The sequence below is a fragment of the Podarcis cretensis genome, assembly GCF_951804945.1.
Source record: "Podarcis cretensis genome assembly, chromosome: 7".
NCBI classification, from domain to species: domain Eukaryota; kingdom Metazoa; phylum Chordata; class Lepidosauria; order Squamata; family Lacertidae; genus Podarcis; species Podarcis cretensis.
In genome coordinates, this window is record NC_137176.1 from 90,577,960 (window position 1) to 90,593,882 (window position 15,923).

General features: G+C 48.3%; 1 protein-coding gene across 1 annotated transcript in view; it reads right to left on the reverse strand.

Annotated features, from left to right (window-relative positions):
- Window positions 1-13,767: 13,767 nt before the first annotated feature.
- The window catches only part of LOC307220555 (lymphocyte antigen 6E-like), a 132,406-nt gene continuing 130,250 nt past the window's right edge, over window positions 13,768-15,923 (reverse strand). The window contains exon 4 of the mRNA XM_079984575.1: window positions 13,768-14,187. The gene's annotated coding sequence lies outside the window, so the exon portion shown is untranslated. The remainder of the gene's footprint in view (window positions 14,188-15,923) is intronic.

Consider the following 15,923-nt stretch of genomic DNA (forward strand, 5'->3'; position numbering starts at 1 on the left):
CCGGATGAGATCAACCCACGTGTAGCTTCTCCTCAAATCCAAGGCGGCTTGGCGGAGGCTGCAAAGCTTTTTTCTAATTTTGTTGTTCCTCCCCAAACCCACCTCCTGGGCTTCGCATTTCTCTTTCGTTTCTTGCTGCCCAAGTGCGTTTTGACCAGAAATGAAAGCTTTCCATAATGCGCCCTGGCAGCAGTGCCGGATTTACGCATGAGCTAGAATAATAATAATTTATTATTTATACCCGGCCCATCTGGCTGGGTTTCCCCAGCCACTCTGGTCGGCTTCCAACAGAACACTAAAATACAATAACATAAACAAGCTATAGCTTAGGGCCCCACTCTCTTGGGGGCCAAAAAAATTAAAGGGGGGGCTGGATGTACATTTCCAACATATAAGAGAGAAAAACAAATAAAATAAAACCTACATACAGCAACGGTGTTTTGTGATTACAGATAGGTAGCCGTGTTGGTCTGCCATAGTCAAAACAAAAAAAATTCCTTCCAGTAGCACCTTAAAGACCAACTAAGTTAGTTCTTGGTATGAGCTTTCGTGTGCATGCACACTTCTTCAGATACACTGAAACAGAAGTCACCAGACCCTTCTATATAGTGAGAAGGTGGGGAGGGGTATTACTCAGAAGGGTGGTGGGATTGGGTGATTGGCAGATAGCTGTGATGAGCCTGTTGACGACTCTTAACGACTGCAATGGGTCTTACAGGAAAAAGCAAGGGGTGAGAAGGTGAAAAATGGCTTTGTCATGTATAATGAGATGTATAATGGATTCTTATCTCATTATACATGACAAAGCCATTTTTCACCTTCTCACCCCTTGCTTTTTCCTGTAAGACGTTAAGAGTCGTCAACAGGCTCATCACAGCTATCTGCCAATCACCCATTCCCACCACCCTTCTGAGTAATACCCCTCCCCACCTTCTCACTATATAGAAGGGTCTGGAAACTTCTGTTTCATTTTATCTGAAGAAGTGTGCATGCACACGAAAGCTCATACCAAGAACTAACTTAGTTGGTAACTTTAAGGTGCTACTGGAAGGAATTTTTTTTGGTGTTTTGTGATGTAAGTCATGGCTAGGCAAACTAAGGCCCGGGGGCTGAATCTGGCCCAATCGCCTTCTAAATCCGGGGCGTCCGGGAATCAGCATGTTTTTACACGAGTAGAATGTGTCCTTTTATTTAAAATGCACCTCTGGTTTTTTTGTGGGGCCTGCCTGATGTTTTTACATGAGTAGAATGTGTGCTTTTATTTAAGATGCATCTCTGGGTTATTTGTGGGGCATAGGAATTTGTTCATTTCCCCCCTAAAATATAGTCCGACCCCCACCCAAGGTCTGAGGGACAGTGGACCGGCCCCCTGCTGAAAAAGTTTGCTGACATCTGATGTACCGTAAGTAATGGGCGCTGTCTGCTAGACTGCTCCCTAAAATGTCACATATAAAGGGCCCCATTACCTTCAGTAGCTTTAAAGCAGGGGTGTCAAACTCAAATTCATCGGGGGCCGCATCAGCAGTTTGGTCACCCTCAAAGGGCCGGTTCAAGTTCGAGTGTCTTCAAAGCCCATGACACCTTTAACAGCTGGATTAAGTAATGCAGAGCTTCTGGCTCATGGAACACTACACCTTGATTTCATTTGAATACATATATGAATATAAAAATTGTTTCCTGTTTGCCTTGGTGTTTAAGTTACACAAGATGTGCAGGTTTTAATTTTTCTCATTCCCCAAATTTTAATCGAGCATTTGTTTGGATTTTTTCCCCTTTGCTACCTCCCCTAAACCTTTGAGAAGGGCGGGAACTGATGGCCGGACCCTGTAATAACATTGAGGGGAAAATTGCATGATCTGTAAATACCCTAAAAAATAAACCAATTCCTTATCAGCTTTTTCCCCATATATAAATTTTTGCAACCTGCACCCTGCGGAAGCCACGCCTGACATTATTTACAAAACATGCACTTGCGTATCAAATTTGCTTTTGAATCGCGAATCCCCAGAGGCGGAGGATGCTGTTCATTGGGCAGTGCAGAAACCCGCCTAAAGAAATAAATAAAGAAAAGAAAAGCAAAAGCACGCCACCCCGAGTATTCACAGGGCGCACTCCCAAAACACAATCGCGCTCTCGTTCTCCCTCTCTCCAACGCGCGCGTTCCACCTAGCGCAGGCACGCTGCGCTCCCGCCGGGACTTATTTCACCCCGGCGAGCCCGAAAAGAAGTTGAGAGCAGCAGCATCGGCCTCCCATATCCAACCCTGCCCTCGCCGTGTCAAATAAGTCTCGGCTAGGTAGCTGGAGGAGGGGGAGGCCCAGAAGGGACCCGAGGCGCCCTGCACGCACGCCGCAGCCCAAGCTTCCCTCACAGATATATATAGACCAGACTACACGGGCCACATTGTTGCTATCAAAGGGTTAAAAGGTAGCAGAAACGCTCTAATCACTGAGCAGCTGGAAGTCATTAGGCTTCCAGGAACATGAGTTTGTATAAATAGTCTCCTGTGTGTTTGCTCCTCCCTTCTCCCCTTTTGGGCGTATTTGCTGATATGTGTGGTTCGTCGCCGGGTTTTTTGTTTTTGTAAATAAACCTTTCTTTGAGTTCCAAAACCGCTTGCTCCAAGACTCCTCTTTGAAAAGAAATACTCCCTCTCCTGCCCTTCTTAAACTGCTGCGCGAAATGCTCTGCTGTAATGGGACTTGAGACGATGGAAGCGCACCGGACATTTACTTTGCATTAAACTAATTAAAGTTTAATGGGACACACATGACGAGGTCTGGCGGGCCGGATTTGGCCCGCGGGCCTTGTGTTTGACACCTGTGCTTTAAAGGTAAAGGGACCCCTGACCATTTGGTCCAGTCGTGACCGACTCTGGGGTTGCGACGCTCATCTCACTTTATTGGCCGAGGGAGCCAGCGTACAGCTTCCAGATCGTGGCCAGCATGACTAAGCTTCTGGCGAACCAGAGCAGCGCACGGAAACACCGTTTACCTTCCCGCCAGAGTGGTACCTATTTATCTACTTGCACTTTGACGTGCTTTCGAACTGCTAGGTTGGCAGGAGCAGGGACCGAGCAACGGGAGCTCACCCCGTCACAGGGATTCGAACCGCTGACCTTCTGATCGGCAAATCCTATGCTCTGTGGTTTAGTCCACAGCACCACCCATGTCCCGTCTTCAGTAGCTTAGGGCCTACTCAAACCTAAATCCGGTCCTGCCTAGGAAATGCTATGGGGAAGCAAGCAATGCCCTATATGGGAGGCAAAGAGCATTTGGTCCAAATCGGGACTGGAGATCAGAAAAGCTTTGGCCTTTCAAAATGGTTATAAACACCCTTCTTATATAAGTGTTGAATATTATTTGAACAAGTACTGGCTGCAATATTCCAAGTCTCCTTTGGATACTTATTCTGAAGGTATCGATACTGATTTGCCACTGATTACTGGCAGGAATCTTTACGAAGATTTTTAACCAGTCTCTGGCCCAAGCCATTGTTCCACCCTGTCTGAAATCTGCTACCATTATACCCCTGCCAAAAACATCAAAGACAGTCTGAATGATTTTCGCCCTGTGGCGCTGACACCCATTATAATGAAATGTTTCGAAAAACTGGTGAGGAAGCGCATCTTATCTTGTCTGCCAGTGGGACTTGACCCTTACCAGTTTGCGTACAAGGCAAAGAGATCCACAGAGGATGCTGTGGCAATGGCTTTACATGCTGTCCTGACTCATTTGGAGAAGCAAGGGAACTACGCGAGATTGTTATTTGTAGACTTTAGTTCTGCATTTAATACTATTCTTCCGCATAGATTGGTGCCCAAATTATTAGACCTGGGACTTCCACCATGTTTGTGCAGGTGGATATTAGACTTTCTATCAAACCGTTCCCAAAGGGTCAGGTTGGGTTCCCACGTCTCTGCGGATCTCATCATGAATACGGGGATGCCGCAGGGGTGCGTGGTGAGCCCGCTTTTATACACGCTCCATAAAGCTGACTGTGCCCCCAAATACCCCAGTAATAAGATCATTAAGTTCGCAGATGATACAACGGTGGTTGGTTTAATTACAGCTGGAGAGGGGGAGACGGCCTATAGGAAGGAAGTTGAGCAGTTGGGGGAGTGGTGCAGGAAAAACAACTTACTGCATAACTTAAAGAAAACAAAAGAGATCATTGTAGACTTTAGGAAATGTAAATTGAATATTCAGCCACTTATTATTGAGGGGAAGTGCGTGAAACAGGTCTCAGTGTTTCGATTTCTGGGAATGGGGTTGAGAGACGACCTAACCTGGGGAGAGAACAGCAAAGACCTGACGAAGAGAGCACAGCAGAGGTTATATTTTCTGAGAATCATCTGGAAAAACAATCTCTCAAAGGACCTGTTCATGGCATTCTACCATTGCACTGTGGAGAGCGTACTAACTTATGGTCCGTGCGTGTGGTTTGGGAGCTGCACGGCCAGGGAAAAAACAATGCTATCCAGGGTTGTAAAGACTGCAGAGAGAATTATTGGGTGCACTCTTCCCACCTTAGATCAAATCTATGCTGCCAGGTGCCATAAGAAAGCGGCAGAGATAGCACATGATAGTACGCACCCCGGAAATGATCTCTTTCAGCTTCTGCCTTCTGGAAGAAGGTATAGGGTTATAAAGGACAGGACTCGCCGCCTGAAAAACAGTTTCTACGCTAATGCAATTCTGGTTCTAAACGCAGCATAAGGGGTCTCTGTAGTATAGTGTATTTTAAAATGGGGTTTTAGAGTTTTTTTAGGGGTTTTTGAATGTTTTATGTAGTTTATGTAGTTTTGTGTAGTTTTTATATGTAGTTTTTCAATTTCATTGTTCCGCAAGGGACAATGACAATAAAGATATCGTATCGTATCGTATCGTAATCTTAATGGAGGGATGCGGGTGGCGCTGTGGGTTAAACCACAGAGCCTAGGACTTGCTGATCAGAAGGTCGGCAGTTTGAATCCCCGTGACGGGGTGAGCTCCCGTTGCTCGGTCCCTGCTCCTGCCAACCTAGCAGTTCTACAGCACGTCAAAGTGCAAGTAGATAAATAGGTACCACTCCAGCGGGAAGGTAAATGGTGTTTCCGTGCGCTGCTCTGGTTCGCCAGAAGCGGCTTAGTCATGCTGGCCACATGACCCGGAAGCTGTACGCCGGCTCCCACGGCCAGTAAAGCGAAATGAGCGCCGCAACCCCAGAGTCGGCCACGACTGGACCTGATGGTCAGGGGTCCCTTTACCTTTACCTTTACTTAATCTTAATGATATGGGTGAAACGCCATATGTAATAAGAAACAAAATAGTTATTGAGGGATTGCTTTTGTTTTTACATTTTTGGAATGACAGTTTAAATGTGATATTGCTACAAGTTCAGACCTCTCCAAAGTGCCAGACCTCTCCAAATTCCTGCATCCAGTAAGTATTAGAATTTAACTGAGACTTGGGGTGTTAAGCTGAGTGCCAGGCACTTCCATTTTCTGGATCCAGCAAGTGTTAAAACCTAATCAAGTCAGGCTAGCCTAGTGAGGTGTCAAGAGAACAAAGAAAGTGGGTTCTGTGGAAGAGGCAAATAGCTCTCCCTCCACCCGCAGATAGCAAGGAGGACAAAAGTGAGAATTGAGGGGTTAAGTGAGCTATATAGTGGAATAGGAGAGCTGAAAATAAGGCCATTATATTTTCTTGATTTTATTCATTTATTAGATTTATATATATTTCTCAAGATTCAAGGACAATCAAAGAAACATTTAAACATTTCAGTGTAGTGTAGTATAGTATAGTATATTATTATTATTATTATTATTATTATTATTATTATTATTATTATTATTATATTAGCTATATAACCAGAAACAGTATCAATAATAATAATAATAATAATAATAATAATTTATTATTTGTACCCCGCCCATCTGGCTGGGTTTCCCCAGCCACTCTGGGTGGCTTCCATAGAAACCAAAAATACACTAAAATATCGCAGATTAAAAACTTCCCTGAACAGGGCTGCCTTAAGATGTCTTCTGAATGTCAGGTAGTTATTTATCGCTTTGACATCTGATGGGAGGGCGTTCCACAGGGTGGGTGCCACTACCGAGAAGGCCCTCTGCCTGGTTCCCTGTAGCTTGCTTCTCGCAATGAGGGAACCGCCAGAAGGCCCTCGGCGCTGGACCTCAGTGTCCGGACTGAACAATGGGGGTGGAGACGCTCCTTCAGATATACTGGGCCGAGGCCGTTTAGGGCTTTAAAGGCCAACACCAGCACTTTGAATGGTGCTCGGAAACGTACTGGGAGCCAATATAGGTCTTTCAAGACCGGTGTTATGTGGTCTCGGCGGCCGTCCCCAGTCACCAGTCTAGCTGCCGCATTCTGGATTAGTTGTAGTTTCCCAGTCACCTTCACTATCTATGCCTCTCTTCAAGAGCATTAGCTATTCTCAAGGATATATTGTTGCAAACAACTCTGACAAATATGAAAGATCAGAAAAGAGAAAGTAATCTTGGTGTTGATGGAAGAGATGAGTAATTGTTTTGTCTCAAATTAGAACAAATATAAATGAGATTACCCATAAAAGGAACTTCATGCCTCTCACTGCATTTGTATACATGCTTGAGGTATGTAAGAAGCTTGTTTGTGATTATATTTTGGGGGTGATTCTCATGTAGCTGGATTGTTTTATACTTTCTGGATATCTCACGATTGCATTACAAAGTAATTGTGTTCAATGTTATAAATCAAGCACTGCTAAGAGTTGGGGTGTCCGTCCCCCCAATGCATTTCTTTCCACGCTAAAAAAAGTGGATGTTTTTGCTTTCTGGGAAACTGATGCAACTCTGCAAACAGGGCCGTCTTAAGCAAATATGGCGCCGGGGTGCAAATATCCGCCCGGCACACACACACCCCAGGTTGCCCAGAGTTGTAGGGGAAGAAACCTCAACATTGTTGATCTTTTTTAAGGAAGAGTTCCCCACAGTTGTCAATTGACACCACGCTTATCTCTACTCAGGACAAGAAAACAGGAAAAAGGTGCCTGGGGCCGCAAACAGAAAGGAAACTGACAATGTGGTGAGTGGGATTAAAATCCACACTCACACGTGGACGGTCCGGGAATCAGCGTGTTTTTAGAATGAGTAGATTGTGTGCTTTTATTTAAAATGCATCTCCGGGTTATTTGTGGCGCATAGGAATTCGTTCATTCCTCCCCCCCCCCAAAAAAAAATATATAGTCTGGCCCCCCACGAGGTCTGAGGGACAGTGGACTGGCCCCCTGCTGAAAAAGTTTGCTGACCCCTGGACTAGATGACCCTTAGGTACCTATGTGCGCATACACACACACACACAAAGAGTTTACAGAGATGTTGCTTTTCATCTCTTGCAATCCTTTCATATTGTTATTGGAGAGGATTGGAGAACTGCCTAAGCAAGCTCCTTTGCAGAGGAAGACCGGGGGGGGGGGCACATTCACGGCCTAGGACCCTCGTACCTACGGGAGCGCCTCTCCCGGTCTGCCCCACGGAGAGCCTCAAGGTCCATAAATAGCAATACCCTAGAGGTCCCGGGCCCTAAGGAAGTCAGATTAGCCTCAACCAGAGGCGGGGCCTTTTCAGCGCTGGCCCCGGCCTGGGGGAACTCTCGGTCTCATGAGACCAGGGCCCTGCAGGATCTGATTTCTTTCCACAGGGCCTGTAAGACAGAGTTGTTCCGCCTGGCCTTTGGCTTGGAGCCAATTTGATTCCTTTCTTTTTCCTTTCTCCTCCTGTGATGAGGCTGCATTTTAACATTTTAATATTTTACTGTTTCAATATTTTAATGTTGTATTTTAATCTTGTTTTTAAGTTGTATTCATTCAATTTGTTTTTATTTTTGCTTGTTAGCCGCCCTGAGCCCGGCCTTGGCTGGGGAGGGCGGGGTATAAATAAAAATTATTCAGTGCTGTGCCTCCCTTCAAAGGGCTGAGCTGGGTTGCAATTAGCAATTAGTTGAGAAAGGACACCAAGGGGAAAATGGGGAGAATTGCTGTGGGCGAGTCAACTTGAAGAGCTAAGAGAGATGCTCAAGTAAGGTAGCTCTGTGCTGGACCAGGAAGGGTTTGAATCTAACAGAAGAGGCTGTGGAACCAGTCAGACAAGTTTCTTTGTAGGACAATGACCTCAGCAATGCTCTCATCAGCATCTCAAAAGATGAGCTTGGCTGCAAGACCTGATGGAAAGCAATATCCACCCTCCCTTCCCCGCAGGTGGGCGGGGTTTGCGGCACCGAGCGAGGCTCACCTGGGCAGGTGGCACCCACCTGCTTGGGCCGGCCTTTGACCCGCCCTCGGCCAGGGAAGACAATGGACAGCCGGCCAGGGGTGGGCCTAAGGCCAAAAGAAAAGAGGCTGACTCCATTGCTCAAGCCACTTTTGCTGTTCTTCCTTCCAGGATCACCCACCCACCCTCCCTCAAATTAATAATTTCTTGCCTCCATAATTTTATCCTAGGTCAGCGATCTTCAAGTTAATGACTCTTTCCTTACAGGCTAATATTTTGCGTTCCAGGTCAGCGGGCACTGCTGCGGTCGTAAGATGGTTGCTGTACAGTGGTACCTCAGGTTACATACGCTTCAGGTTACATACGCTTCAGGTTACAGACTTCGCTAACCCAGAAATAGTGCTTCAGGTTAAGAACTTTGCTTCAGGATGAGAACAGAAATCGTGCTCCGGCGGCACAGCGGCAGCAGGAGGCCCCATTAGCTAAAGTCCTTGCCCATCCTGGCTTATAAAAGCTAGCCGGGAAGGACTGGGCGATGGGCTTCGTGGCGTGGTGAATGCTTCCCTCCGTGAGGGAGCCTTCCCAGACCCGCTGAAAGAGGCGGTTATTAAACCGCTTCTTAAAAAACCATCTTTAGATGCGGCCAATTTGGCCAACTATCGCCCAGTCTCAAATCTTCCATTCTTGGGCAAGGTGATTGAGCGAGTGGTTGCTGAACAACTCCAGGCACGCCTGGAAGAAGCGGACCATTTGGATCCCTTCCAGTCGGGATTCAGGCCTCATCATGGGGCTGAAACTGCCTTGGTCGCACTGGTTGATGATCTCCGGCGGGCTAGGGACAAAGGTGAGAGCTGTTTCCTAGTTCTGCTGGATCTCTCAGCGGCGTTTGATACCATCGACCATAACATCCTTCTGGACCGTCTTGAGGGGCTGGGAGCTGGGGGCACTGTCATACAGTGGTTCCGCTCCTTCCTCCTGGGCCGTGTTCAGAAAGTGGTGGGGGGGGGATGAGTGTTCAGACCCCTGGGCTCTCACTTGTGGGGTGCCTCAGGGTTCTGTCCTCTCCCCCATGCTTTTCAACATTTACATGCAGCCGCTGGGAGAGATCATCAGGAGGTTTGGGCTGGGTGTTCATCAGTATGCAGATGATACCCAGCTCTACCTCTCTTTTAAATCAGAACCAGTGAAGGCGGTGAAGGTCCTGTGTGAGTGTCTGGAGGCGGTTGGAGGATGGATGGCGGCTAACAGATTGAGGTTGAATCCTGACAAGACAGAAGTACTGTTTTGGGGGGACAGGAGGCGGGCAGGTGTGGAGGATTCGCTGGTCCTGAATGGGGTAACGGTGCCCCTGAAGGACCAGGTGCGCAGGCTGGGAGTCATTTTGGACTCACAGCTGTCCATGGAGGCACAGGTCAAATCTGTGTCCAGGGCAGCTGTTTACCAGCTCCATCTGGTACGTAGGCTGAGACCCTATCTGCCTGCGGACTGTCTCGCCAGAGTGGTGCATGCTCTGGTTATCTCCCGCTTGGACTGCTGCAATGCACTCTACGTGGGGCTACCTTTGAAGGTGACTCGGAAACTACAACTAATCCAGAATGCGGCAGCTAGACTGGTGACTGGGAGCGGCCGCCGAGACCATATAACACCGGTCTTGAAAGACCTACATTGGCTCCCAGTACGTTTCCGAGCACAATTCAAAGTGTTGGTGCTGACCTTTAAAGCCCTAAACGGCCTCGGTCCAGTATACCTGAAGGAGCGTCTCCACCCCCATCATTCTGCCCGGACGCTGAGGTCCAGCGCCGAGGGCCTTCTGGTGGTTCCCTCATTGCGAGAAGCAAAGCTACAGGGAACCAGGCAGAGGGCCTTCTCGGTAGTGGCGTCCGCCCTGTGGAACGCCCTTCCAGCAGATGTCAAAGCAATAAACAACTACCTGACATTGAGAAGACATCAGGGAAGTTTTTAACGTGTGATATTTTACTGTATTTTAGCTTTCTATGGAAGCCGCCCAGAGTGGCTGGGGAGGCATAAATAAATTATTATTATTATTATTATTATTATTATTATTATTATTAAGTGGTGCTTCAGGTTAAGAACAGTTTCAGGTTAAGAACGGACCTCCAGAACGAATTAAGTACTTAACCCGAGGTATCACTGTATTCAGAATTGGCGATGAATTTTCCCTGCATTGGCAGGTTTCGCCTTCCCTGCAGCATTTCATCACAACTTTGGCGGTTTTTAGGCCTTAGCAAGGTATCCTTTAGTCTAACATCAAGTTGGGGGGGATGCATTCATGCTCCCTCCCCATGTGGCGACATTTGCAGGGCCCGTTAAAGGGCAAAAACCGGGAGTCCCTGGCCCTAGAGCAGCGGCATGTAGGTCAAACTCCTGGGACGAGGTCGGTGGAAGGGCATGCTGTGTAAGTTTGCGCTTTGCGGTCCCCTCTCACTGGACCTCATCTGCCTGCATATCCTCAGGCAGGTGGGCTGAGAGGGTTACCTGCCAAGGCCTGTGCCAAGTTTCCCCCTTCTGAAGCTCAATAAAGTTGTGGCCCATTTGAACAGATACTCTGGTCTCTTGTCTCATCATTTGGGGTAAAGGGGTAGGCACCACAGACATGGTTTAGCGCGTGTGCCCGCAATAGGCTGGGAAAAGAGCTGTGTGGGTGAATGAGCTGGATGCCAGAAGCTGCAGACTTGCTCTGACTGACTGGAGAAGCAAGATCTGTTGTGGTGTTAATGCCCTGAACCCCTTCACCCCATGCAGAATGCAGTTGGCACCTTTCTCTCTAGACAAACAGTGGAGCGCGCCTCCAGTTGTGAAGCCAAACCTCTGCCTTAAGGTAAAGGTAAAGGGACCCCTGACCATTAGGTCCAGTCGTGGCCAACTCTGGGGTTGCGGCGCTCATCTCGCTTTATTGACCAAGGGAGCCAGCATACAGCTCATGTGGCCAGCATGACTAAGCCACTTTTGGCGAACAAGAGCAGCGCATGGAAACGCCATTTACCTTCCCGCCGGAGCGGTACCTATTTATCTACTTGCACTTGGACGTGCTTTCGAACTGCTAGGTTGGCAGGAGCAGGGACCGAGCAATGGGAGCTCACCCCGTCATCGCAGGGATTCGGACCGCCGAGCTTCTGATCGGCAAGTCCTAGGCTCTGTGGTTTAACCCACAGCGCCACCTGTGTCCCTCTAACCTCTGCCTTAGCAGCACCCAAGTGACCTCCTTGGGGCGCAAGCCTGGGCAGTGTGTCTGGAGGCCCTGGGTTGCCCAAATGGCAAGACACCCCCCCCCCTCAGCCTCGCTAATGGTCCAAAGGAAAGCAGAGCAAGACGTTTGGCACCAGCTTGGCTGCCAGACTTGCCAAGAGGCATACAAGGCACCAACTGACTTAGGGACTCCGCTCTGGATTTGTGTAGGGCAGGCATCCCCAAACTCAGCCCAACAGCTGTTTTGGGACTACAACTCCCATCATCCGTAGCTAACAGGACCAGTGGTCAGGAATGATGGGAGTTGTAGTCCCAAAACAGCTGGAGAGCCAAGTTTGGGGGTGTCTGGTGTAGGGTTTGCTTCTGAGCCTTTTCCTCTCCTGAAGATATCCCAAAAGGCAGCGGTGATTTAGGGTCAGAGTTTTCCTTCTTCTAGATAGGCCATCTTCCCAGGTGGACGGACTCCATCTGCCCCTCGCTTCCCTCTCCAGCAGGTGCAAAACTGCCTTCTTGACCGTTGGACGTACTCTTGCTTTCATCTGCTTAATCTGCCAGAGCCTTTCTTTGCACACAGGAGAAGCCCCTAACTCACCGAGGGTTTGAGACCCAGAATGTGGCAGCTAGACTGGTGACTCGGAGTGGCTGCCGAGACCACATAACACCGGTCTTGAAAGACCTTCATTGGCTCCCAGTACGTTTCCAAGCACAATTCAAAGTGTTGGTGCTGATCTTTCAAGCCCTAAATGGCCTCGGCCCAGTATACCTGAAGGAGCATCTCCATCTCCATCGTTCTGCCCGGACACTGAGGTCCTCCTCCAAGGGCCTTCTGGCGGTTCCCTCCTTGAGAGAAGTGAGGTTGCAGGGAACCAGGCAGAGGGCCTTCTCAGTGGTGGCACCTGCCCTGTGGAACACCCTCCCATCAGATGTCAACTATCTGACTTTTAGAAGACATCTGAAAGCAGCCCTGTTTAGGGAAGTTTTTAATGTCTGATGTCTTATCACTTTTTAATTTTTGTTATCATTACAGTGGTACCTCAGGTTAAGGACTTAATTCATTCTGGAGGTCCGTTCTTAACCTGAAACTGTTCTTAACTTGAGGTACCACTTTAGCTAATGGGGCCTCCTGCTGCCGCTGTACCACTGCTGCACAATTTCTGTTCTCATCCTGAAGCAAAGTTCTTAACCCGAGGTACTATTTCTGTGTTAGTGGAGTCTGTAACCTGAAGCATCTGTAACCTGAAGCATCTGTAACCCAAGATACCACTGTAATTCTGTTGGGAGCTGCCCAGAGTGGCTGGGGAAACCCAGCCAGATGGGTAGAGTACAAATAATACATTATTATTATTATTGGCTCCCCTCACCTGGTTTAGCTGATCATTTGAAGCCGTTTCCAGGGTGTGGCAGCTGTCAGGTGCTGACAGCATCTAGGAACCACAGGTGAGAGCTGAGGACAGGGTGGGATTGTATATAAATGTAAAGAGACCATCTTGGCTGTGAGTCCTGCAAGACCAGCTGCCTGTTTTGCTAGCCTCCTTCTAACTTGTTGGGGAGGACGAGGCTCTGATTGATTGATTGATTGATTGATTCCAGCTGCAAATGCCGAAGCTGCTGAAGAGGGCAGAGACCATCCCTACTTCTCAGGAAGCCTATAGACCCTTATGGGGTGATATTGTTTAGGTGGTTTCGTTGGTGCCAAGATTTAATGTTGGCAACATTAATTCTGCTGTTACCGTTTTTTGTTTCATTGTTTTTATACTGTGTTATCATGATAAAAATTATAGGGATGTGGGTAGCGCTGTGGGTTAAACCACAGAGCCTAGGACTTGCTGATCAGAAGGTTGGTGGTCCGAATCCCCGTGACGGGGTGAGCTCCCGTTGCTTGGTCTCTGCTCCTGCCAACCTAGCAGTTCGAAAGCACGCCAAAGATAAATAGGTACCACTCCTGCGGAAAGGGAAACGGCATTTCTGTGTGCTGCTCTGGTTTGCCAGAAGTGGCTTAGTCATGCTGGCCACATGACCCGGAAGCTGTACGCCGGCTCCCTCGGCCAATAAAGCGAGATGAGCGCCGCAACCCCAGAGTCGTCCACAACTGGACCTAATGGTTAGGGGTCCCTTTACCTTTACTTTATCATGATAAATAAAACGATCTATCCGAAAAGCGCCGTGCTCTCCACTAGCATCATTCCAAGGAAGCCGAACCCTGGGAGTTGGGGTGGTGTGCAAGAATATTTTTATTGCTTGCAAAATCAAAACCTCGTGAAAATAAACTGCATATGTAAATCCACCAAGAAACACAGATAAATTGCATGTGCGGTTTGGATCGTTTATTGTTGTTGTTATTCAGGTTCAGAGAGCTTTGTGCAAAAAATACACACTTCATAAAGAGGAGAGTGTAGTTACGGAAATTACGGGTGGGGGCACATCTTTAAAGTTGTTAGATGTTACAAATATTATGCATAAACGTATCCTTTCGACTTGACAGCTCAGGGAAGTGACCTAGCTTTAAAAACCACATAAAATCAATTCCTTTGCCAGTTTCCTTCATTCCACCGCCAATTTGCTTCATTGGCCAAGGACTTGGAAACTACGTACTTGGTCCTTGCCATAATTCCTCAAGCGGCCATCACGTACTCATAGGTGTCAATCGCTGGGCAAAGGCACTCCTCCGGACTTGCCCAGGTGGCAGACTATGCAAACCAAAGTTCTATTGTCCCTTTGTATAGTGGTACCTCGGGCCGCGGGTGGCGCTGTGGGGGACGCGGGTGGCGCTGTGGGTAAAACCTCAGTGCCTAGGACTTGCCGATCGCATGGTCGGCGGTTCGAATCCCCACGGCGGGGTGCGCTCCTGTCGTTCGGTCCCAGCGCCTGCCAACCTAGCAGTTCGAAAGCACGCCCGGGTGCAAGTAGATAAATAGGGACCGCTTACCAGCGGGAAGGTAAACGGCGTTTCCGTGTGCTGCGCTGGCTCGCCAGATGCAGCTTGTCACGCTGGCCACGTGACCTGGAAGTGTCTGCGGACAGCGCTGGCCCCCGGCCTCTAGAGTGAGATGAGCGCACAACCCTAGAGTCTGGCAAGACTGGCCCGTACGGGCAGGGGTACCTTTACCTTTACTATAGTGGTACCTCAGGTTAAGTACTTAATTCATTCTGGAGGTCCGTTCTTAGCCTGAAACTGTTCTTAACCTGAAGCACCACTTTAGCTAATGGGGCTTCCTGCTGCCACTGCGCTGCCGGAGCACAATTTCTGTTCTCATTCTGAAGCAAAGTTCTTAACCTGAAGCACTATTTCTGGGTTAGCGGAGTCTGTAACCTGAAGTGTCTGTAACCTGAGGTACCCCTGTAGTAGGTGCTTTGAATGTACTTCCCAATACATATCCTGTATCCGCCTGTTGCCCCAACACATTCCTCCCATGTTAATCATGCATAAGGTAAAGGGACCCCTGACCATTAGGTCCAGTCACCGATGACTCTGGGGTTGCGGCGCTCATCTCGTTTTACTGGCCGAGGGAGCCGGCATACAGCTTCCGGGTCATGTGGCTAGCATGACTAAGCCGCTTCTGGCGAAACAGAGCAGCGCACGGAAACGCCGTTTACCTTCCCGCTGGAGAGGTACCTATTTATCTACTTGCACTTTGACGTGCTTTCGAACTGCTAGGTGGGCAGGAGAAGGGACCGAGCAACGGGAGCTCACCCCGTCGTGGGGATTCGAACCGCCGACCTTCTGATTGGCAAGCCCAAGAGGCTCTGTGGTTCAACCCACAGCGCCACCTGCGTCCCCTGTATAATCATGTATAACCCTCTCCTTTTCTGATGTAGCAATGATGTAGTGATGATGCTTAATGACCTGTATGCTGGGATAAGATAGAAACTTTTAAAAGTCCTTGTCACCCCATCCTCGGGGTTCAAAATTCCTCTTTGAACCTGTTGCACAATAAACTTTGGTCTACAGCTGTTTGCTCCGGTTGGTGGCTGGACTCCTTCCTTTATTCCGCAGGGACCCGCGGGCTCTGCCCGACCAGCTGGGTGACTGAGAAGCCTCGCACCTAGATTCTTCCGTAACAGTGTAGAATATAAAATGCCAGAGGAGAATCATTTCCTTGAATAACAGGATTCTCCCTTGGGCCAAGTGTGTCTGCGTGTCCTCAGGTCACCGTGGAGAAAAGCAGCTTTTCCTAAGCAGCTAAACCTGGTCCACATTGAAAGCTGCAGGACTTACTTCTGAGTAAACCTATTTAGGATTGCCCTGCAATCATTCTTGGTGTGATACAAAGCAAAATTAACGATGCAGGGGTTTTTTAAAAAAAGAAAAGAAAAGAAAAGAAAAATCTGGGAATTAGAGATGCTTTGATTTTTTTATTTGAGGTTGCCTACACTTTGCCCAAGAGGGAGTTATATTTATTTATTTCACAATCTCTTTATTTCCCACCAAGCTGTGCATATGTAAACAGAGCCTCAAGAGGGCAGA